The 24,008-nt window shown below is 44.6% G+C and overlaps 1 protein-coding gene across 1 annotated transcript in view; it reads right to left on the minus strand.

Moving 5' to 3' along the window:
* The window catches only part of LOC133132698 (bifunctional heparan sulfate N-deacetylase/N-sulfotransferase 1-like), an 88,761-nt gene that overhangs the window by 59,299 nt on the left and 5,454 nt on the right, over positions 1 to 24,008 (minus strand). Inside the window, exon 2 of the mRNA XM_061248339.1 lies at positions 6,154 to 6,314. The gene's annotated coding sequence lies outside the window, so the exon portion shown is untranslated. The remainder of the gene's footprint in view (positions 1 to 6,153; positions 6,315 to 24,008) is intronic.

The raw sequence follows: 24,008 nt of genomic DNA on the forward strand, positions 1-24,008 counted from the left end.
GCAACATTTTATTTTTATTTTTTATATTAAACAAAGACGTGTTAACATTATTACAATTATCATTCACCACTATGACATACAAAAATGTATGTTAATAATAATGCTTATATTTGGTCATTATAATCAGGGCTGCAACATTTTAGGATTTTGAGCGCTCTTTACTGGTAATTTGTCAATTTTTCAGCAGCAGAGTCAGTGAAGACGCTGTTATCTGTGGCACAGTGCAGACAAGGCTTGATGTGATAAAATATTGTTTTACCATGGTTCTGCTACGCTGGGTCAGACTGGGCACCTGGGAGGTCTGAAGTGTAATGTATATATACTTACTATGGCTATTTATTTTACAGATGTAAGAAAACATTTAAATGAATGTTCAAAATGACAACAACACATACCTCATAGTTTAACGTGTATGCTGTGCTAAAGCTTGATATTTTACTGAGGAAACTCGCACACCAGCAGTGCTGCAATGGGACGACCCAAAACCCTGAAGGCCACTCAGTTAAGTGCGTGATTTAGGGCATTTTTGGGAACATCGTACTCAACGAGACCCTGCGTCTGACCAAAAGAAAACAGAGGTATTAAATTTTCATTTCACATTCAGTTCTTTTGTAAAAACAGAGAAAACAGGCTGTGGATTGGAGAAGTGCCACACAGTCTTGAGAGAGGAGAGTGAAAGAGAGAGAGAGAGAAAGAGGGAAAGGGGGAGAAGGGGAGAGGGAGAGGGAGAAAGAGAGCGACAAAGAGACCGAGTGGGGGAGAGAGGGAGATGCGCGCCTCGTTCATTTCTGCTCGGGACACGTGAATGCCGGTGTAACGTGGGCAGGGGAGAAGGGGGATTATCCCGCTCGGCTTTCAGAATTCCTCAATTCAGCAAAGCATCGAGAGAGTCTCCGTCCAGTCCGCCAGGCAGACAGCAGGGGTCAGGGGCTGGCAAGTGGAAAAATCCCACTTTAAATGGGTGGGGCATGGGGACGGGGGACGAGCATCATAGCGTTTTTTTAATATGTTGGAATGAAAAACAAAGGCAAGTAGGCTATTCCGCAGGAGGAGGTGAAATATTTATGCAGTCATATTCCGCTAGATCCACAAACCCCACAACAGCACAGGCCAGTCAGGATGAAGCAGAGGGAGAGGGAGGGCAGCACATGTGTTTGGGAGGGACGGGTGCCTTGGGATACGTTTAATAAACTAAAACACATTTGTGAGAGAAAACCTCGTTCCCCCGAAGCAACACACACTGCTGCCCTCAACCCGGGGAGCCCTAGTGGGAGAGCAGAGCTGCTCCATCCATATAATACTAATACTTCTCACAGCGCAATGCCCTCATAAGCATGTAGGATTGAGGAATAACCACAAATAACCCACACAAATAACCCACACGCAGCAATGAATGAATGACTTCTTTCTATTCAAACGCTATTTAAAGACTCCATGAATTAAATATCGATTAACCCATTACGGACTTAGGCGCCTTATGGAAAACCCTTACAAAGGCCTAGGAATCACAATGCATTTCAACGGTCTTGAAAAGTGGTCATATGATCAAATACAACGCTGGCATCGCATCCTTCTGTTAAGGGGTTAATGACATGCAATTAATTTTTCCGTTTCAACATAATTATCCCATAAAAAGGCCCATTTTTGTTTAAAATGTGTGTGTAACATCTTGCCTATGCATTCTCACAGCCTTTAGGTAAACAAGATAACAAGAAACAAGTGTTCTTCAATATGGCAGTTAAAGGAAAGCTTCTTTCTGCCAAGGAAAAATGTTGCCGGATTCAATTGCATGCTACTCTTAAAATGAACCCAAGCTAAGCCCTGGAGGAACGGGCTGATACAATTAGCCAGTGCTCAAATGCACCATTGAATCATGGGCCACGTGCGATAAATTATCTCCCTTACAAACTGACCAAAGATCGACTCACTCGACAGTACAGAGAACTGCAGGTTCTTGCTGAAAACACTAAAATTCCCATTCTGAGAAATGTTTTTGTGACATTTTCTTTTTTTTTTAAAATATATATATATATATATTTAAATGTTTTAATAAATCACAGCTGTAGTGGAGAGGATGGGTTTCTGTTATTTAGCCTGGGGGATTGCAAGGTGGCCGGATTGAAATTTGGGATTTTTCGATAAAGTCTAATTTCGCCAGGACACAAAGGACACAACATTACACTGTGTGATAATGTCCATGGAATCTTTTATGACAGAACAGGAAACAAGAACTCATTCCAACATCCCATCCATTTAAAAACACCCCACGGCTGCCAGGAAGGAATCAATCAATTTCGGAAAATGTTGCAGTTTCAAAACTCGCCTCACAGCCTGTAAAATGGGATGTTGCAACAGGGTACAGCACAGGCTATGGCAACCTCTAATGAATAAAATGAGGCAACATTTAGCAAGCTCCCTCACTTTTGTCCGCTCTTTAACGATCTGTTAGGCTTAGCAATCAGTTACTGTCTGAAACGGACGGTCTCTGTGAGATCATAACAGCAGCACCGGATCAAAACCATCACCATCACCAGTGTCTGTTCTTCTCATCAACTGCATCCAAATTCTGTTTGATGTCCACACACACACACACAACACACACAACACACACAACACACACACACACACACACACACACACACACACACACACGACAACTTTGTCTCCAGTACCTACACCCAACTACACTACCTCTCATCCGGCCACTTCAGGTACAGAAGGTGGTTTAAAACCTCAGAAGGTGTAATGAACCGCCACATGCACTCGGAGACTTGTCGCAGTCTTGCAACGCACACCATCAAACTTGTGTAACGAGCGCAATTCCACCCAGTCATGTAGCGTTTCGCTCACTTGCACACACACTCACAGGCACACCTAAACTGACAACCAAGGTTAATATCACCCCTAAAATTTGAGTGTGGGTACCAACGACCACTCTGGTTCCCAGGAGCCTGTGCTGGCTGAGTCACGAAAGCACTGTGGATCCTCACCTCCTGCACAGGATAGGCCACCCGGGTCCCATTTTGGCTCACGTTGTCATCCATACGTTTTTATTTTTCTTTAGTAACGGCTTCTGCGTTCGCTTTCGGAAAGCTCCGGAGACCTTAAAACGACGATTTAGCAGCGGGAATCTTCCAGAGTCACTGCGACCGTCTTAACGGGCGTGTGAGTTAACGAGCCCTTAACCGGTCACGTCCGTCCTCCACCCTTCCCTGCTCTAGGACGGTAAAACCAGATTGCACACAACGATAGCAAAACCCCGGCCTGAGAAAATCTCTAAACATTTTACTGGGGGCTTTGCTCGGCTGCTGAGGTCTTCATTCACTTAAGCCTCTGTATGCTTCTGTCAATTCTCCAAAATCCTTTCTGGAACAATCCGGTATGCATGGGGGCTGTAGCCAATCAGATCAGTGCAGGGCCCTTAACCCCACATGTCTCCAAGGGATATTGATACTGCTTAGTCTAATCAACTGCAAGTCGCTTTAGATAAAAGCGTCAGCTAAATAACCGTCATGTAACATAATGTGTTCACAGCATCTCAGCAGGGCATTCTCTTGCTGGACCCCACCCCTCCAGCTGGATCAGTTAAAAAAGGAAGCAACAGAACAGATGCAGCATATTTCCCTTAACACCAGTACTCCTGGGGGGCTTGGGGGGCTTGGGGTGCTGGGGTCCCCCCCGCTTCAATAATAACAGGTTCCCAGATGAACACAAGCAGCGGAGGCTCGTAAAAAAAGGTCGACGGAGAAGGGCACTTGGCGACCATGACAAACCTGCCCCGTGCTTGGGTAGCGTGCCTACGCTGTCTTTCGACGACCAAACACACACATTCCAGAGGGCGCTGGGTCTTCCTTCGCCATTAAAAACTAGAAACGGCCACCTCTCTCCCCGTCACGTGACTACAGCTGGTTAACGTTCATCTGAGCCTCTCTCAGCTGTTACCTTTCGGTTAACCTCGGTAGGAAAATATTTCTGCAGCCACAAGTACAGAAAACAAAAACTAGCGCAGCATCTTGAACAGGGGATATGCGATATGGAAATTCTGGGCCAATATCAATAACATAATATGCGGAGGCTTTAGATTTGTGCAAACGCAAACAAATGCATAACGAACCATTTAAACTTGCTTATTGTATTATGAGGCAGAGCGCATTAGTCTAGACAGCTTCTGAGTCAGCATAGTCAGTACACTAAAAACAATAACAGGGTACTTTCAGAACACAACATTTCACACAGAATTTATAGAGCTAGCATCAAATGCATCATATGTATGGGCCCATAACGTTGGCATACAGATGATCCCAATAAGCTCTTTTCAACCCCATCTGGCCTATACCAATACACCCCTCAGTACCGTGGTGTATCCCTAGTCTGGAATATATTTTTGTGAATAACAGCTTTATGTCACACAAGTCAGACTTTACAAAACAAATTATACACATCCTCCCAAAACAGTCATACCCATCTCCTCCTGACACCTCCCTATCCCATGGGCCAAAAGTGAGAGACACAGTGTACATTCTAAATGAAATAACAAACACCATTTCTCAGGAACAATCCAGAGGCAAAACGAATAAATGCATATATAAATAATATTGCAGCTAACTAGTCTTGAATATATGACTTGTGTAAATATTTCAGACACCGACACAGGATCGACATGGCACCAGCCAACTCAGAGAACGAGGCGCTCTCCTGCAAATTAATTTGGGAAGAAATAATTGGGGGGGGGAAGGAATCTGCTCACGTTAATGTAGCACCACACTGTAATTAATTAATAGCAGTCTATTCACCGTTATTTTAATGCAACACCAGACTTTTTTATGAGCACATTTCCTTAAGGTGATTTGGAGGGTTCATAATTGAATCCAGCCCAGCGCTAATCCCTTTAGTCTCCCGGTAAAAGGAGGCTGATGCAGGGATTTGACTGAAGGCTTTAAAATTTTAAAAGGGATTAATAAGGTGGACCACCTAGACCACTTAAACCTTAAAATGCTATCAGTGGAGGGGCACAGGTGTAAATCTGTTTAAAATTGATTTCACGCTGGCACCAGAAAGTAGCTCCGGTGCTTCCCGATGAAGTGATTCAATTTTCCGGGATCTGTGCTGTTGGGAGTCCCTGGAATTCTGCCAGTTCAGTCTGGATAGAGACAGACTCACTTGATATAACTGTGAAATAAACAAGTAAAATGGAGGGCCCACTGGTTCAGGTAGCCATTCCCTTTCAGGAGGGGTTAGCATCAATTTTTTAGGTGGGACATCAGAACACATTCCAACACATTCATCCTTGGGAGCTGAAATGACATGTCAGCTCTCTGTATTACAAGAATAGCAAAAGACAGTGAGTCACCATATGTATATTTTGACTGATGAAGAAAAGAATCTGTTTTGCACCATTAAAGGGCTTACTTTTTCCCATTGTTCACCAAATGTAAAGTCAGGGTGACCATTCGCCGTGCTTATACAGAATAGCTCTCCGAAACTCTTCAGCATTTTCTTTTGAATGCTTATAAAACTACATGGACTATGAGCATTTTCAAAAGCCAGCCGCCATCCACCCACACAACGCAGCAAGAGGACAATATGGAAGCAGACAGGCCATTGACGTTATCTGCCTACACAATCTCACACCGCCGTCTGCGTGTGAAACGGAGGAGCTTATCAGAAAGAGCGTTCAAATGTTTAACCACCGCGACCCCAACATTATTCACACAACCTTCTTGAGATGTCTCCCACGTCTCACCTTGTCTGAGAGCGACAGACTGCCATTTGCCATTAATCAGGGGCAAAGAGAGAGTGAAAGCAGGGACAGAGAGAGGGAGAGAAAAGAGAGAGGGAGAGCAGATGTCCACTGTCCAATAGACAATTCAGTGGCAGATCCTTACATACAGGCTTAAGGACCACACCTTAAACCTAATGACACCAGGCTAGGCCAGGCTCCAAATGTCAAGCACACACTGTGGCCAGACCCCAACACACTCCATGACCACAGTCCATGTCATGACCCCCCAAGAGGGCATCAGGAACCCTTCAAAGCCAACAAATAAAACTGGTGACGCAATGTGAGTGTAAATCCTGGGAAAGAGCTTCCTCTGCAGTAAGAGCAGTAGTAACATGAACAGATCACGTTAAAGCAGCTTCAGGGGCTCTTACCTTCTTCCAGGCCACAGGGGGGGGGGGGGCTTCCTCCGAGCTACTGATCTGAGGACAGTGCTGGTGCTCCTAACAGCATCAACAGTTCCTTCTTCTGGGCACAAACATGTCCTCCTCAAGTCCTCAGAGCTGCCAAAACTGTGCAGTTACCCAGGACCCACCTGCAAAAACAACAACGAAAGAGAAAGAGAAAGAGAAAGAGAGAGAGAGAGAGAGAAAATCAATTCAACTGTAAAACAAGCGAGTATTTGCACTGCAATGCCCTTTGCTACCCACAAATTGAACCAAAGTAGTCTCACTGGATATTGGGTCAAACCAATATACTGTAAGTCAGGAAGCCGTACACGGATTTCAAAAGAAAATTGAGAAAGCACTCCACACTGAACACTTGAAGACTCTTGAACACTTTTTTTTAGTGTAAGGATGTCCTTAATGGTGTAAAAATGCACATCCATTTTATGCATGAATATCGGCAAAAGTACACTTGCCTAATTACCCTGAACGGGGGCGTGAAAGTTAATTCCCGGAGGCCCGGCAAATATGCAGGTTTTTGTTCCAGCCAATTACACCGTCGTAATTGGCCCAGTTCGTTCATTAGCTGCGCACACTTGCACAGATTCATTTTCCAAAAATTCACCGAAGGTAAACATTTGAGTTTCTCCTTCAGAATGTATAGTGTAGTTTCAGTATATATACACACAGTGAGTTTCACACGTTCTGGGACATTGTATTTTCTTCTTGATTTGGCTCTACACCAGAATTTTTTTAAATGAGTATTGTTATACATTTTGGTTTCACCATGTACAGATCACAGTACTGTTTATACATAGACCCCCATTTCAGGGCACCATGATATTTGGGACAAAATGGCTTCACAGGTGTTTCTGGTTAGTCATGGGTGTTCAATCGCTTTCTATAGTGGAGGTATAAGAGTTTGATTCAAGGCTTTAATTTGCTTTGTAAATTAAATTTGTTCGTTATTTGTGTTTATCAACATTTGAACCAGAGCTGTACCATTATGAGAGAAAGAGGGACAGAGCGATGACTCATGAGAAACAGTACGTATGACAGCATTTCAATGAATAAATAAAAGAAAAGAATGGGTGAAGAAAGCTTCTGGCAGTTGGAGAAGATGGGGTTTGTTTATTCGGCAGCCTGGGGCAGAAATTTCCCGATGTCTCAACGAGTGACCTTTTCACACACTGATCTTCCTGGGCTCACAGCAGCACTGATCTTCACGCTGAAGACACACACTGTCACAGAACAGGTACAGCACAGGAGTGACCCGCTATGATACAGTGTGAGGTCAGAATCGCCACACAGGGTAGGGTAGAGCCAAAATCCAGTGATACCACGGTAATACACACCAGGGACCATGAAAATCATAGAACTATAAAAAAAAAAATTAAAAAAAACTTAATACACCATTAATGTACCAGCATTAAGCTTGGTTTTAAAATTATGCATCTTTGAACATGAATTTAATTAAGCTTTATTTGTATAGTCCTTTTCACAGAAGACGCTCTCAAATACGCTATAAAGAGTAACAGAAGGGTGGAGGGACACCAGCCTTGAGCCTCCAGCGCAAAGTAAAAAAAAAAAAAAAAAAAAAAAAAACACTCCCTCGTGGGAAGAAAAACCCTCAAACGGTGGTGAGAAAACTCCCTGATGTGATGACACCGTTTTTAGTAAATTAAATCCAACCTCTCATCTGCAATTCAGTCCCCCCACAGCAAGAGGTCACTAGTCACAGACAGAGATTGACAACAATGCTCCCACACTGACGCATGTTTTTTAAATTGGTTGCAATGTATTTCTCCTTGCTGAACAAATGCAATGTGCAAAACATCATTGTCGGTGCCATCTGTCTGAGAAAATCTTCTTGTGTGTCAGCCGCCCGCAGCATATACTTAAAAGTTGTTTTCCAGGACTGTCCCTACCATTCTTACATGCCTGTTTAAAAAAATGCATGCAATTTAGGATTGCCATCTTATCCCCCAAGTGGAATGTTGGCAATGAGAAACACATCAGTCAAAGCTTGGACAGCATCCATCCGCTGCTCTATCCAGTTCCGTTTTCTCAGACAGAGCGTTCCCCGTTGTTGTTTATTTCAGATGTTTTTGGTGTAATTGCAGGTCTACCGTTTTTATCTGTGCCTGCATGGATTCACCATAAGCTTTGTAAAGCTAAACAAATTGACTCCACCTGAGTGCAGTGCACCAGGATTTGGTTGCATTACTGTGAGAACGTGTGTATGCACAGTAAATGCACACCGATACAACAAAAGGTGCTCTAAAATGCCGTGAATTCACAGACTGGTTGCATTTTTGACCAGTGACATCATAAAATTGTTAACCAAGCTATAAATCGAGCGTTAGTCAACATCTATTATTCCGTCAACTGGCTTATTTCCAAATTTCTTTGTTCAGAACAAGGAAATGCAAGAACTTAACTTGATCAGCTTTTTCTAGCTGCATTTTCTTGAGACTGATTTCTTTTATTGTCCTTAGCAGTGACTTTCAAGGGAGACGGATCAACACTGGCCGTGTTTGTCCAATCAAGCTCAACACTGTATTGCACTTGACAGACTCTGTGCCAGACAGTGAAATAGGCTTTTACAGATTTGGCTCTGGCTGCACAAAACTGCCATCGCATCTCAGAGGATTCTACTCGTATGAATCCAAAGGGTAGTTTGTCAGTTTGTACTGTTGTCGTTTAATGCCTCTCTTACTGTGTGTGTGTGTGTGTGTGTGTGTGTGTGTGTGTGCATATATACGAGTGTGCTCAAATCCAAGTTAAAGATAGTAAAAAGCATTATAATGGATTGTTCGGTCTTAAAATGTTGTGCTGCAATTGAATTATAAGGCAATTGTCCAAGTGGATTCTAAATAAATGGATTACAATGCTTTAAACACTTTAATATATATTATAACGGTCTGGATTTGTTATAATGTTAGAATGGTCTGAATTTGAACCTGAAACTTGGTTCAGATTCCCTACTCAGGATACTGAGAGCTATGTACACAAATGCTAACTCGGGGAAGACTGATAAGGTTTAAAAAAATCAACATTCGCAGCTTGATTGCATTCACAACTTTAAACTGCACAGCAATATGTTTACAATCAACAAACACCGGAAAATGTACAAATAAAATTATTAAAACATAACCAATCAGCTGTGGGTATTTGCACAGAACCGTGTGAAGAAGGCTCGCAGCCAGGAGGGAGCACTCCGAGGTTAATCAGTTCTACACGTGTGATAATGAAACACCCCCCGGTGCCGTTCCAACACCTCCCAAACACAACAGCTGCCCTCAACCGGGGCCGCTTCCTTGGCCCAATTTCACCGAAAAGTGTCAACCTCCGCCTGCGCCATTTCTTACTCAGTGAGAGAGCACGAAGGGGAGGGAGTAAAGTTCCTAAATTCTGCATTGCTTCAGGGTCCGGGGGTCTGAGCAGACGGCAGGAAATATAAAATACGAAACATGCTTTATGAAACATTTACGGAGCTCTGCTGTAGGCCTCTCTCTCAATGCTACGTTTTCTTTGCTAAATTAAAATGTTAACACTATTATACAGTATTCTCTCCCAAAAAAGCTTTTTACCCTCAAAGCCAGTAACAGAGTATGTTATTAAGAACAGTCCATGGTATTTGTTTGCATTCGCTCGCTGTGTTGCATAAGGACAGAAGGTCAGAAGCCAATTCAATATGCAGAGATGAATGGTGCTCACAGATTGGAGAACAACAGTGCTCTGTTCCGCGCCCTGTTTGGCCGAAGACGATTTGGGGAATGTTGGAGCTGTGCTCCTCTGGGTATATTTGGGCAGGCCGTGCCAGACTGCAGGCCCTCTAGGCTGTCTGAGCCTGGTTTATGAGATCTAATCACAGCGCCTCTGTGGTGAACACCATATGACAATCAGGAGACGCGCGCGCGCACGCACGCACGCACAGAGCCGCCCGAATACACACAGAGACAGAGATGCACAAAGACAGACACAGACACAGACACAGAGACAGAGACAGAGACAGAGACAGAGACAGAGACAGAGACAGAGACAGAGACAGAGACAGAGACAGAGACAGAGACAGAGACAGAGACAGAGACAGAGACACACAGAGAGACACAGAGCCGCCCAATTACACACACAGAGACAGAGATGCACAAATACAGACACACAGACAGATGCACAGACACAGACAAATACAGACACACACACACAAATACATACACACACACACACACACACACACACACACAATGTACATGACCTCATAGAATCAGCATCAAATAGTCTAGGTCTGTTAAGTATGCTTATTCAATAATTAGACCCATTAAGAATGTTTATACAGTACATTTACTTCAACTACAAATAGTTTTTTAGATGTTAACGTAAGATAGAAATAGGCTCATAACAAAAAAGGTAGAGCAAGCATAAGTCATGACGGCTTATCTCTGGCATGAGTGGGATTACACCATGAAAAGCAATTCCAATGACATTTCTCATGCCATCTGAGAAGATTTACAGCAAGTCTTCTACAAATGACAAATAGCTGTGGGAAGGGATTCTCCCATAATAGCAAGTCTGCTTAGATATAGCTCCAGTATAATGGAAAGTTGTGGTTATATAGCAAAATATTTACTTAGCAGCAAGTTATTATCTCTCCGTTTGAAAAGTATTCCCTCACATACTCTACAGACCTCCAGGATGGGTTTTGATGGTGCTAACGCCACAGAACACCTTGAGTCACAGTGCACTTCGCAATCGCCTGACCAGAGGAGGGCTGGGCAGCGCTGGGTGACTGACTAGCAGGGGCCAATCCCCCCCCCCCCCCCCCCCCCGGAGCAATGGGGGGTTAAGGGCAACCTTCTAGGTCTCAGTCAAGCAGCTTAACCACTAGGCTATAGGCTGCCACGATAGTCATACCTATTAATCTTTGCTACCAGTGGCACAAATCTTGCCTTCTGAGCAGACTCTGTCTATCGGATAGGACATAGCCAGTGCACAAATCAGATGAACCAATCAGAGTTTTCAACGATGAGTATTCGTTTTCGGTCGGACTGTTCAACTGCCTAGCCTCATACATTAAATCAAATAAAAGCCCAAAGTGAAGTTGCTGTGTGAGAAGCGCCATGCCAAGGCCTTGCAGAGTAACGGCGCTGAATATCTCCGGTCTTGAACAGCCTGACAGAATTAATTTACCCAGGGCCATCTCATCCTAGCTCTGCGACCACCTGCGCTTTCCTTCAATCGCTCCAGAAACAGGGCCTTCCCAAAGGGGTGCAGAGCACACAAACAAACACTAAGCCTGACTGCTCGCTTTTAGCCAAAACACCTGTTTGAGGCGTCAAACAAAAATTACAAGAAGGGCGTGTATTGCATTTTGCACACACTCCTATTCAGAGCAGAGCAACATGGCTAGCATTTAGATGTCATTTTCATTTTTCAATGAAACATAAGGAATGCACACACATAAAAGTATCCAGACACATGCGCGCACGCACGCACGCACGCACGCACGCACGCACGCACGCACGCACGCACGCACGCACGCACAGGTACTGGTAAACGCATACACACACAGGTGAACGTACTGTACACAACCTCATGCCTACAGAAACTGCGCTTGCAGTAAGAAATGCAGCTCCACACACAGCAGAATCTGCAGCAGCGGGCATCTTGTCCAGACAGTCTCCTGACTCACAGGGGGCTGGCCAGAGAGCAGGGATGCAGAGTAAAAGGAACCGGAGGTCTTATTCAAATGACCTCCTAGCTCATTAGCATGTAGCTGGCCGCTCAGCCTCCCACTCCAGGCAAAGACAACCATTTAGAAGCTGACCCCTGTAACCCCCGCCTCCAGCACAGAACACAAGAGACACCAGCTCATCTGTACACCCCTCGCCATCCGCAACGCCTCCTCACCTCAAGACTAGAGTCACTGACCGTGAGAGTGTGTGTGTGTGTGAGTGTGGGTGTGTGTGTGAGCCCCAATGTGTGTGTGTGTGTGTGTGTGTGTGCGTGCGTGTGCCCCAATGTGTGTGTCTGTGTGTGTGCCCCAATGTGTGTGTGTGTGTGTGTGTGTGTGTCCCTATGCGTGTGTGTGTGTGTGTGTGTCTGTGTCCCTATGCGTGTGTGTGAGTGTGTGCGTGCCCCTATGTGTGTGTGTGCCTCTGCATGTGTGTGTGGGGACGGTCGGTGCATGTCGGTCGGGGGGCACATTTACAGGGGCCTCACCCCAATCCCAACGAACAGTCCTTGGTTTCTAGCTCCAAGTCAGAATGGGCTGTGGACTGTCACCAGTGAAAATAAAGACAACTGCAGCTGACGTTCCGTGTCAGACAGGACAAACAACATCAACCAACATCAACCCGTATCACTGTCTCAAAAGAAAGTGGAGAGAGAAAGGAGAAAAAAAAAAAAAAATCACAGTGAACTGTACTTGGCCTCCTGGCTGAACAGCACAAGTATGATTAAGAATCACATAAATGACAGCAATGGGCTCATTTTAGTCACTTTTATCCAACTTTTGCTTTTTCTCCCATCGGGAGAGGCTATAAAAAGAAATGAAGACGGGAAAATTCAGAAAACTTGAATGAGGCAAATGGAATGTCCTTTACTGTGACAGCCTTGGCAGCTGGGGAGAGGTGTATCCACAGGTCAATCTTTTATACATCAGGCTTTCCAAAAAAATACTTCCGCAAACGATGCGCTCATGTGTCCTTGCTCAAAGGAAAGATTGGGGGTGCTCAACGAAGTAAGTTCTCACTTTCGCTTAAAGATGGCGGACCTCAACATGGGTCAGGAGCAAGGAAACGAAAAAGGGGAGAAAAATGAGATTAGAATTAGCCCAATGCGTCTTCTGCTAGCGCTTTCACATAGACTACACAGCTTCTTTCCTGTGGGGAAGCATTCTTCATCCATAAACACCATCCTGAAACTCAAAAGAGTGAAGTTTTGAGTTAGTTTGTACCCAGAACGACGTCTCTGTTCGAGGGAGATAAGGCGATGTGGTGCGGCCACACTTATTTTCCCCTTTTGGCTCGCTCGACAGCGCATTCTCCGGAGAAAGAATAAAAAACCAAAAAACACAGCGTGCGCTTTCAGCAAATCCAAACCGAAAAAATAAATGAACATAGCTGTGACTAGCAAGCACGGGATCGTTGCGTAAATTTGTTAATTTGCAAAAAAAAAAAAAACATGCACAAAGTGATTTCAGCATTTTATTTTGTTTTACTGAATTAATGTGCATAATTGGAGGAAAATGAAGTTTGGTTTCTATGCCACAGTGATCTCCTAATACACCAAAAACAAAAGCAAAAATATGAAAGAAAAAAAAGGAAATGGTGTGAATGGTGAAAAATGGCCTCTTTACTTTTCCCTAACAATGGCAAAACAAGTTTTGTACATCATTTATTGAAAAAAACAACTTTTTAGTTGCATAGTCATGACCGTGCACAATTAAAACAATTGAATGAATGGAGATACCTGGCTTTTCAGAAAAGCTTTCAGGAAATCCAGATGTTCAGCTCCATATTCTATAACACTGAAAGTTCTGCCCCCCTGTCACTCAAATAAAAAATCCCACTGTTGATGCATGTTATGAATATCCACGAAGACGCGGGTGCCCACGGCCAAAACCGGGACAAAACGGATGTTCTGTCCCTGAGTGCAGATTTTCACAGAGTCAGAAGCTGTCACATCGCACCTGAAACAGTTAGCAACCAGCTGGAAGCTCCTGTCCTGGAGACGGAGAAGAATGGGGAAGAAAGCAGGAGCGTACCATCTGGTTCATCCAACAAGACGAAACGCTCCGCTAACGAAGCTACCATTGGCCGGCTCCTCGCCGGCATTACGTATGGGCGGCTTGACTTCTCGGAAAAGCCTCGGACGCAAGCGTGCCCCGCGAGGCAAATTTCAATTTCCATTTTGAGTGAAAGTCTCATTTACCGGCACACTGAAGAGCCGGGGCGCCCAGACGAGGCGGACCGCGGGAACCGGCTCAAAAAAATGCACAGTTCAGTCAGCAGAACCGCGGAGCACAGGTGGCGGCAGGGTCGAGGTAAATTCCACAGGCTGACAGCAGAAAGAATCACTCCACTGTGTTTATAAATGCATGGAATAATTTGCTTGAGACGGAGACTAAGACCCCGGGACTAGAGTCCTGCGCTGGATTCTTTGTGGATAAAAGGCAAATGAGCACGAGCACACACAGTTCAGTTTGACTGTTCTTGTCCGGGTTTGTTTGTCCTGCTCGGAGTCCATTTGCAGCCTTAGCAGCAGGTCTCAGAGAGGGGTCAAAGGTCACGCTGACTGCTAAACAACTTCTGGCCAGCCGGGGAAACCGAGAGAGCAGGAGAAATACTCATGCAACAAACCCTTCTTCAGTCCAAGTCTTAGCTGCCTTTACATTACAGCTATATAGCTGATGCCTTTATCTAAAGTGACTTACAGTTGATTAGCAGGGGCCAATCCCCCTTGGAACAATGTGGGGCTAACAATTAGAGTATAGGCAGCCCCATTAAATCTGGGTACAACCCCGACAAGCAAACAACCCCCTAAATATACCTTCTGTCAGACAAATTTAAATTCATAGCCTACGTCCTACATCTTCCTGAGTCCTGAATCGGGCGAAAACCTAGAGAAATTAACTTTGACACTGCCAACTGTAAAGTACCACATGGCGACAGTTACAATTTATTTCGTAGAAGGTACTAAATGAAAGTGTGTGGAAAAGATGAAAGCCTGGAGTGTTACAACAGACCCAATCGGCTTGACGTTTGACACTGTACAAAGCATGGAAAAAAAGCTAATCGAATTTCTGAAGACTGCAAAGCTACATTCCATTATATGTTATTTCGCTGATGCTTTTATCCAAAGCGACTTAGCTGACTTAAGGTTGATGAGACTAAAGTGTTGCTCATAAAAACTTATGTAAAGCCTTTATTACATGACATAATGGTTCATTCATTAATAAAGGGAGACATAACACCTTATGCATAATACCTTATGTCAAATGTGACATAACCCAAGACTATCACCTGGCCAAAGGCTAAATGTTAAACAGGATGACATAAAACCTAGTTATTTAGGATGCTAGGCTAACGGTGGCGTACCACACGATGTGTCTTCGGTGTCATGAGATTGATGTTGTGAAATCGTTTAAATCAGCCCAAGGGAAATTGGTCCCCTTGACTCATGCCACGGTGATAAGAGATCTCACATATTAAAAATGTGCCATACAACTCCGATAGCCAAGAGAAATGATCTTCTCACAACACGCCCTTTTGTTTAACATCTTATGACTTTCCCCCCGAAAACCTATTTTTATAAATGATTAATCAGAAGATCTTCAGAAGCCATGATTATAATTAACACAGGAAGAACATAAGTCAAAATTGTTAACCATACACAGAACGTAGTTCTTTTATAGGGCTTAGTTATGATAGCCTACACATACACGAAAACCAACAGCCCTTGTACTTTGTGGTGCACGTAAATACTATACTAAACCATAGCATTGGGATCATCAGGTTTTAACTTTCATTTCATTTAGCAGATGCTTTTAATCCAAAGTGCATACTTTCCTCGACAAGTGGAAATCCATCAAATAGAAAAACACGCATGTAGAACACTTATAAAACAATTGTCATCGTAAGTGCAGATTTCTATTTTTATTATTATAATTAATTTATTATTACCATTAAGTTTGGTATCAGCTGTTGTGGGAGGTGTGGGGAGGGCATGCCAGAACGAGCAGTCCAAAAGAGGCCAGCTCTGACCCGGTTCCTTCCCGGACGCCCTCCTCTGCAGATGCATCAAACCACCATGGAGATCAGTTTGCCCCAGCCTGGATCCCACATCGTGTGTCACGCTAATATTCTTCCTGGTCCAGACCCCCCCACCTCCCATCGGTTTCACAGAAAGCCAACAGGTTTTTATCACCACAGACAGTAAAACCAGATGGATAACGACCAGCTGATTAACACAAAAGAGGTGCTATAATTTGAGGACAGTGATGATACCAAACACATCTTTTCAGCCACAGCTCCAGAAACTAAGTGCAAGCAGCTTTCATCATGTTGTAGCCGACTTAACTTCATGAGCCAAGAGATAATCTAAGAATACCGCTGCGACATGAGGAAGAGATTGTGAAAGAGTGCAGGACACGTAAGAAAGAGAGAAAGCAAGAGACTCAGTGAGAACAAGAGAGAGAGAGAGAGAGAGAGAGACAAAGAGAGACAAAGAGAGAGAGCGTATGGGAAGGGGGGGGGGGGGGGGCTGACAGACAGGCAGGGGTGTGAAAGTTTGCTTGGTGGGGTTCCCGGAAGAGCTGATCGATGTGGTCAGGCAGGCCTTTTGGCTGTCGACCTCGCAGAGATGACAAATGGCGATGTGGTTTCGCAGAATTTGGCACTACGCTCCAACGGATTAATTGTGCTCATCTACGCGTGTAGAAGAGTGAGAACAAGAGGGGGTGAGGGGGTGGGAGGGGGGTGCAGGAAGGAAGATGGATGCATTTCTCGGCAGAATTCAGAGCACGCACCCTACACAGACATGTCCCACAGGTGCCATCGGAGAAGGATCGGGAACAGAACACCGCATCCTCAGACCACTCCAAACCCCCTCCACCAGCTTCAGCATGCCATGACCCTTCACCCAAATGTGCCCTTTCTCCCCAAAGTAATAATGACCAGGACCACCGCCATAATTAGAGCGCTGAACTTTAACTGTGAGGCCGTAAGAGTGGGTGGACCATTTTAAACGGGAAAAGACGAGCAAACTTAATTTGCCTTACACAATCTCTTCAAAATTGATGTTGCGTGAGGACAAGCAGGCATTTCATAAACCAAAGAGTAGCAAGCTAAAGAAAAGCAATGCACCAAACATACATCACAATACCACATTAAACACATCAACTCATTAGATGACCAAAGGGTAAAAAACAACAGCTGCTTCTCATCTCCCTTTTCTTTTACTGTGTGGACCCTGGGCGTAAAAAACACCCGGTACAGTAACGGACATCAAAACTAAACAGCAGAGGTTGAGGACCGTAAGGTTGGCTTAAATGAGGAAAAATCAGATGCTTCCGGTCCACGGAGAGCCTGGGAACACTGAACGGGGAAATTAATGTGCGTCGCGTCCGCTCACAATAGGCAGTGCTCGGAGCGTCCGATAACGATCCGAAGAGCAACGTTACTCTGCACTATCGGATTGCATCCAGGGCTTGGAGTCATCAGGTACCACGTCCGAGAAACAGGACCTGTAGGGTTACGTTTCGTAACTGACAAGCACTTTATTTAAGAGTGAACTCGAGTGCACTCCAAGCGCAGGAGGGTCTCGCGCAAATGGAAGCAACAGAAATGAAACGGGAGGCTAAAAAACAGAGGCCTTCCATCTCCACACGCATCGCCTCCAGAAGAGTGGAAGGAGAGTACGACTCTCTCTCCGCTGCAGGGTGTTTCCCCCCCTTCCTTTTTTGGATTTTATTAGCAAGCAGTCGATCCAGGGTGGGCTCCCAGGACACAGAGCACAATGGCAGGACTTCGGCAAGACGTTTGGAGAGGCTGGTCAACAGGGACAGCCATTCGCTGGCACAACAAGTTATCTTCATTTCACAGAAAAAGCAGTGAGCCTGATTAAAGCCCCCCCCCTCACAAAAGGTCTTCTGCTAGAACTTCAAAGATGAGCAAATTCAAAATTTCAACGACATTAGCACAACAGAGGGAAAAAACGGTCCAGGCTGAATTCATTCGGAAATTCAGTTACAAACGTGAAAACAGAGTTCAAACGTAGGAATGAAAACTAGATTTGCTCTACTCTCCCCCGCCCCTTACTCTGTTTTTAGGAACTCCCAGAGTCCCTTGTTTTTGACAGGATCGGCATGCTGCTTACAGAAACGGTCACATGCTGTGCTATGGGTTGTTCCCCGGTAACCCAGAACATTGGTGGTTAAAAGCTTTTTTCCTTTTCATTTAATTCAGGAAACATTTCAAATATTTTCCTTAAATTAATTATCAGCTAGGAGCGTATCTTGTGAGCTACAGTTAATTAAATTGGATTCATTACACTTAAATTAATTTACCAGAGTCTTTTATCCAACTCACAATGTGGGAGCACATACAGTAAGTGCTTTCACCTGATTTATATGAGAAATGGTGCCAGACCAGGCGAACACACCCAGACCCGCGGGTATACATTCAAACTCACTAAAGCAGTAATGCAAATTAACTACGCAAAGTGCAAACTAAAAACACAAATCTAGAACAGATACAGTTAACACCATTAGCAAGCCCCAAGAAGAAAAAAAGAAACCAATAACAAAACAATACCAAAAATACCAGAACCTGAACTAGTACAAAAGGTTGGGAGTGTATGAGGGACATGAGGGGAACCAGCCCACAGTCAGGAGAGACACAATGGATTCTTCTGTCCTGTCCACCGTGGGAAGTTCGTTCCACCACGGCTGAGCCAGTACAGACAGGCATCGTGACGGAGAGAAGCGACCAAGCAAGGAGGGGGCGGCAGCAGCCTCAGAGTTGCGGAACGGCCTCAGAGAGAGATCTGGCCAGGGTGTAGGGTTCTGCTCAGAGGTATGGTGGAGCGGTTCCATTAACTTCCCTGAGGGCCAGTAGTACCCAAGGTTTTAAGCTTCATGGGAGTATAAACAAGCAGCCACTGAAGTAAGCCGAGGAGGGGTGTAACATGAGCACGCTTATGAAGATTGTAGGCAAGTCAGGCGGCTGCATTTCGCATTAGCCGCAGGGGTTTTGGCGGCACAGGCAGGGAGATCAGCGAAGAGAATTTCAATAGCACAGAAATGAGAGCACCAGGGCCAGAACTAGGTGCAGTGTTGAGTAGGTGGTGAGGAAGGGTGGAGCCTTTTGTTGTTGTACAGAAAATATCTGCACTCCCCAAGGAGAGTCAAGTATCCAAGGTTACCACTAGGCTTCTTGCAGCAGAAGTGCTCAGATTGAACTCACCTACAGCATCATGACTGATGGCAAGGTCATTACAATGGTGAAAGAAAAGTATTTCAGTTTTAGCCAGGTTGAGCTTTAGGCAACAGAATTACATTTGACAAGCAACTTGAGATCTACAAGGAGAACTGAGTGTCAGATGGAGGAAAGGAGAGTAAAATTTGAGTATAACCCAAGGGAGGAGATGACAGACTCAAGAGATTACATGTCAAGTGACAATAGGAGGGGACCAATTACAGAGCCTTGGGGGACACCAAGGCTCTGAATTGTCATGCATGGACCTTATTAGTTGTAATTGCAGACTGAGCTTATTTGCACCCTAAGGACCATGACAGAGCAATGCTGTGCACACACTCACAAAATTTAAAATTGGCTACATTTAAATTTGGGGGTCTTCTGGGCACCTGTAGTCCCTGGCCAGAAGTTTCTGTAGTTCCTGCTCGTTTATTTAATCCACTGTCCTTTGCACTGATGCACATGCTTATCATTGTGAAGTAAAGGTCTTAAAGTAGGAAAACATACTTTAATTTAATTTTTGGGTAAACTACCGCTTTAATTTTTAGAGGAAACCATGAATACTTAATTGAATAATAGGCTACACATTCTTACCCCTGCTGCCTTATTAGACAGGCTGCAATGTGCAGTTATCAGGCAGCAATGAGAAAGAACTGCCTGATGGGAGTTTCAGTGAGCCGCTCTGGAAATATTTTGGCTCACTGTAGCTTTAATATGAAATACTGTTAAAATAATCATCTGCCATTGGACTTGTACTACAACACAGAGAATGTAATAGAAGTTGCACACTGGTAAAATCCTCTCTTAACCTCTTTTTTCTGGTGACGCGGACATGATCTGAAAAGTGGGCACGAACTTCAGAGTCACCTTCAAGGCAATTGACTCTGTAAATATCAAATTACCTAATGGCTAAATATCCAGAAAACAGAACGCCACTCCAGTGTGCTCTGTTCTGGTCTTCTGGAAAGCCGTTTTTGAGAGAATAAAATGAGGAAATAAACAGGAATTGAGTGCTGGCCTGAGGCGGAGAGCAGGGGGAGTCTGGAGACCTGTTCACAGTCAGACAGCCCCCACAGACGGGCCAGACAGCTTGCACTTCCTCTGCAATATCTGTCAGACTCCCAAGCTAATTTGCAGGCCACCGTGCGCTAAGCCAATCGGCCAGCCGTAGCCTCCAAAATTCTCCCTCCGCTTAAACAAGCCATTTCATTTCCTCCCACTCGCAGAACGAGGAGCCCAGTGGGAAACAATCCTACCTGACTGCTCGCAATTACAGCAGAAGAGGAGAGACACTCTGGCCTCCGCATTCATTTGAATCTGGTCTTCATTTAGATTGTAGTTTGCCTGGCAGACACACTTATCTGGACCGACTTAAAGGGCTTGTTTTCGAAAAGAAAAAACGCATCCCCTGTTCCCCACATCTTCACGCTTTGCCAATGTAAATCTCGTCCGTTACCATGATCAAAAGGTATAGAGGCCTTGGAATATTTCCCTTGTGGCTGGTCAAAAAAGCCCAGCGCTGGCTACAGCACACACCCTCGGTCTCGCACCAGGCCGCCCCGCCCCCCCGGCCCACACATCTGTGACGTCTAACACAATGAGAACCGCGTATACTTTTTAATCACAGCAAACTTAACTGAGAAAAGTGTTTTAGAGTGCCCTTGCTAGTAAACATTAACCCTTTAAGGAGTAGTTATTTTTGAGTAATTGGGGAGGGGGTTGTTCACTGCATCAACTTTACCTGCGTAATGGCCAGGCCCATGTTAAACTGGTTCAAGAGAGGGTCTAACCCCCGTCCGTCCTCCCTCCATTATAACCGCTTGCTTGTGTTTTTAAGAGTGGGATTTAAGAAATCCTCACTTGTGTTTTATAAGATCGGCTGGTGTGTTTTTATTACCATTAAATTGAGCGAGGATGTTGCTATGAATTTTTCATGAACATTCCAAAGTCATCAGATGGAAAAGATAATACTTGAGTGTGGAGTGAAGATAGGTTGTGAGGGCGGTTCAGTTCTGTTTTTCATTTGTTCATTGTCTAGATCCCCTTGTAGAGCACCTGGTAAGTTTGCTTGTTGCACGTCACAAATATAGTGGGGAAATGCCTCCCTCGAGGGAAGTCAGCAAGGGAAGGGAATGTGTTATAGTGGAATCAAACCCAGTCCGGGAGTCAGGACAGTGATTTCAGGAGCACACCCATGCTTTCCAAAATCCAGAGAGAGAGAGAAAGAGAGAAAGAGAGAGAAAGAGAAAGAGAAAGAGAAAAAGAGAGAAAGAGAGAGAGACATCCTGTTTTTTAGAGGAGAAACGGGTAGTCACATACCATATATTACGCAATATACAATTTTCTTTCTTTTTTTTATTTTAGCAATGTTCAGAGTCTCAGATTCTGTTCCCTTTCTTGAATTAGCAATTTGTTCATGTCTGCCAAGCGGAGGCCGCGGCACACTGTAGAGCCAGTGGGATTGGAAAGTAGTCCGAGTCCTATTCCGGCTTATCCCGTCATGGCAGGCGAGCTTCCCTATGTTTGGCGCCGGCATGGAAAACCGCGAGACGGAGATCACCGGAGCGCCACCACACGAGGATCGAAAGCCAATCACAGCAGAATAGCTTTTTTTTTTTTTTAATGACGTAGGGGCAGCCTCAAGTCTAGTGGTTGACTGGGAAGTGGAAGGTTGGTGAATCAAGGCTTAGTATAGCCACAGCTATTGGGCCCGTGAGCAAGGCCCTTAACCCCACAGGGAGCTCCAGGGAGGAGCTGCTTAGCCTTATCATTTTGGAGAAAAGCATCAGCTAAATAACCAACTTCAAAAAAAGGTTCCTGAATCCAATGTGCCACCCAAGTGTGCTATAGCACACAATCAAGAGGAAGCAATCACCCTCCTCTTGAGAAACTGTGTAAGGAAAACACACTAGCGTAAAATAATACGGGCCAAGTGCAGCCTATTTATTTTGGGGACACTTGTGATCCTGACACAACCTCCAGCTCCACTTCAGGCAGAGTGATTCTGACAATCGGCCGGGGCAGTAATGTCCTCCCCTGTTCTGCAAAATCAATCTGCGGGAAGGGCTGAGAGAGGGGAAAATATCCTAAAATATTTGATCAAATAAATGCGAACTCCAGAGGCCTTTACATTCGGGTGAGAGAGAGAAAGGAAAAGTGCAATAAAACAGAAACTAAGATGCAGCTTGCTTTTCTTCCCTTAATGTATTAAGCCCAGGGCAAGGAATTTTTAAGGAGGTTCGAGAGGTCAATTCCAGTTTCCCTTCGCATTGCAAACACATAAACAGGCAACTGCAGTCAGCCTTCTCGCAAAAAAATGAATTTGACAGAGCAAGGTAGCCTCTCTTTCAAAAAGCACAATCTGTGTACAGCCTGAGGGGGTGCTAAACTTGCTCAAACGCCATCCCCAAATCTTATTAATGGCATACTTTCCAGCCAACATACCCCAAAACAACCACCAACCTCATCATCATCATTCCTAAAGCATCCAAAGTGCAACTGTTTGTCGAAAAAAATAAAAAATAAAACATTCCTACGCAGCTGAATCACTGTAACTGATGAAGAGAAACAGGAAAAAAATGAGAAAACTGAACAATGCCGGTTACAGAGTTACAGAACTTCCAGAGACAAACTTACGGTTCAAGTAATAGACAGAAGCCAAGGCAGCAATTTTAAAAGAATCATTGTTTCCTGTGTTTTAGACGAACATATGAAGCAGGCAGCTATGACAGATTATTTGCGTTATGACAGGGACATGTAGAGTTAGAATTGCTCCATTTCTAAGGGGATGGGCAAGAGCAGAAGCCCTTGCAATTTATTACCAATTTCGCCAGGTCAGCAATACCCTTCCATCAGGAGCGGTCCTTATAGCTACGCCAACAAACCTCACGTGGGGCTTTAGGTGAAGCAGGATTGACACGTCTCAACTTCACAAACACCGAACGACGGTTTTCTGTCTGCAGATCCCCCCCCCCCCACCCATTTCCTGCCAGGCGAGCCGCCGCCTGATGAATTTCACACGCTGCTGTCTGACGGACAGCTTCACAGAGGAATATTTGAACTGGAGAACCTCACATGAAAGTTTAAAACCTTTTCACAAGAGACTGAAGAGATATTCTCCGCACAGAGGCGAAGAGATACAGTCGGCACACTGAACACTTAAAGGCTTCCACTACCGACCCCAAATTACGGTCTCAATTAAGCTTTGGCCTTTCCAAAAAGTTCAGCCATTTGTCACCTGACATAGCAGCATGAGGGCACCTGTTCAAAGTCGCACTCGGGGGATGAAAACGGCACTCTTAAAGCATGTCAGGCTGAGCACTGCCAGTCTTCCCAGAAGCAGGTTCCTTAAAGGTACAATAGGTCATTTTGGACTTCTAACGATCAAGAGAGGAATTGCAGCAACAAACACAAACAGCTCAAACCAAACAGCTCAAACAGTGTTTAGCCCACCCCTTCTCTGTGAACGTGCTGACATTGAAACACCGTGGCTATGGCAATTAGAACCAATTTTCAACCAAAGAGCTTGAATTATTGTACAACAATACAATGTTTTGGTACAGAGTGCCAGACCGTCAACTGCATATTTTGAAACCCGAATTTAAGGACTATAAACACAGGCAGAGGGTGAGTCAACATGTCAGAGATAGTAAGGGTTTCACAATGGTTGTAACAATGTTTTAATACACAAATTTCACCTATTGTACCTTTATAACATTGTTACAAGACCATTGTAAATCCCTTCCCATCACTGAAAAAGGCCCACTGCCTCACCCTCTGCCTGTGTTTATAGTCCTTAAATTCAGGTTTTAAAATATACAGTTGACAGAGACTCTGGTGTACCAAAACATTGTACAGCTGTAC

The sequence above is a fragment of the Conger conger genome, chromosome 7, assembly GCF_963514075.1.
Source record: "Conger conger chromosome 7, fConCon1.1, whole genome shotgun sequence".
NCBI lineage: Eukaryota > Metazoa > Chordata > Actinopteri > Anguilliformes > Congridae > Conger > Conger conger.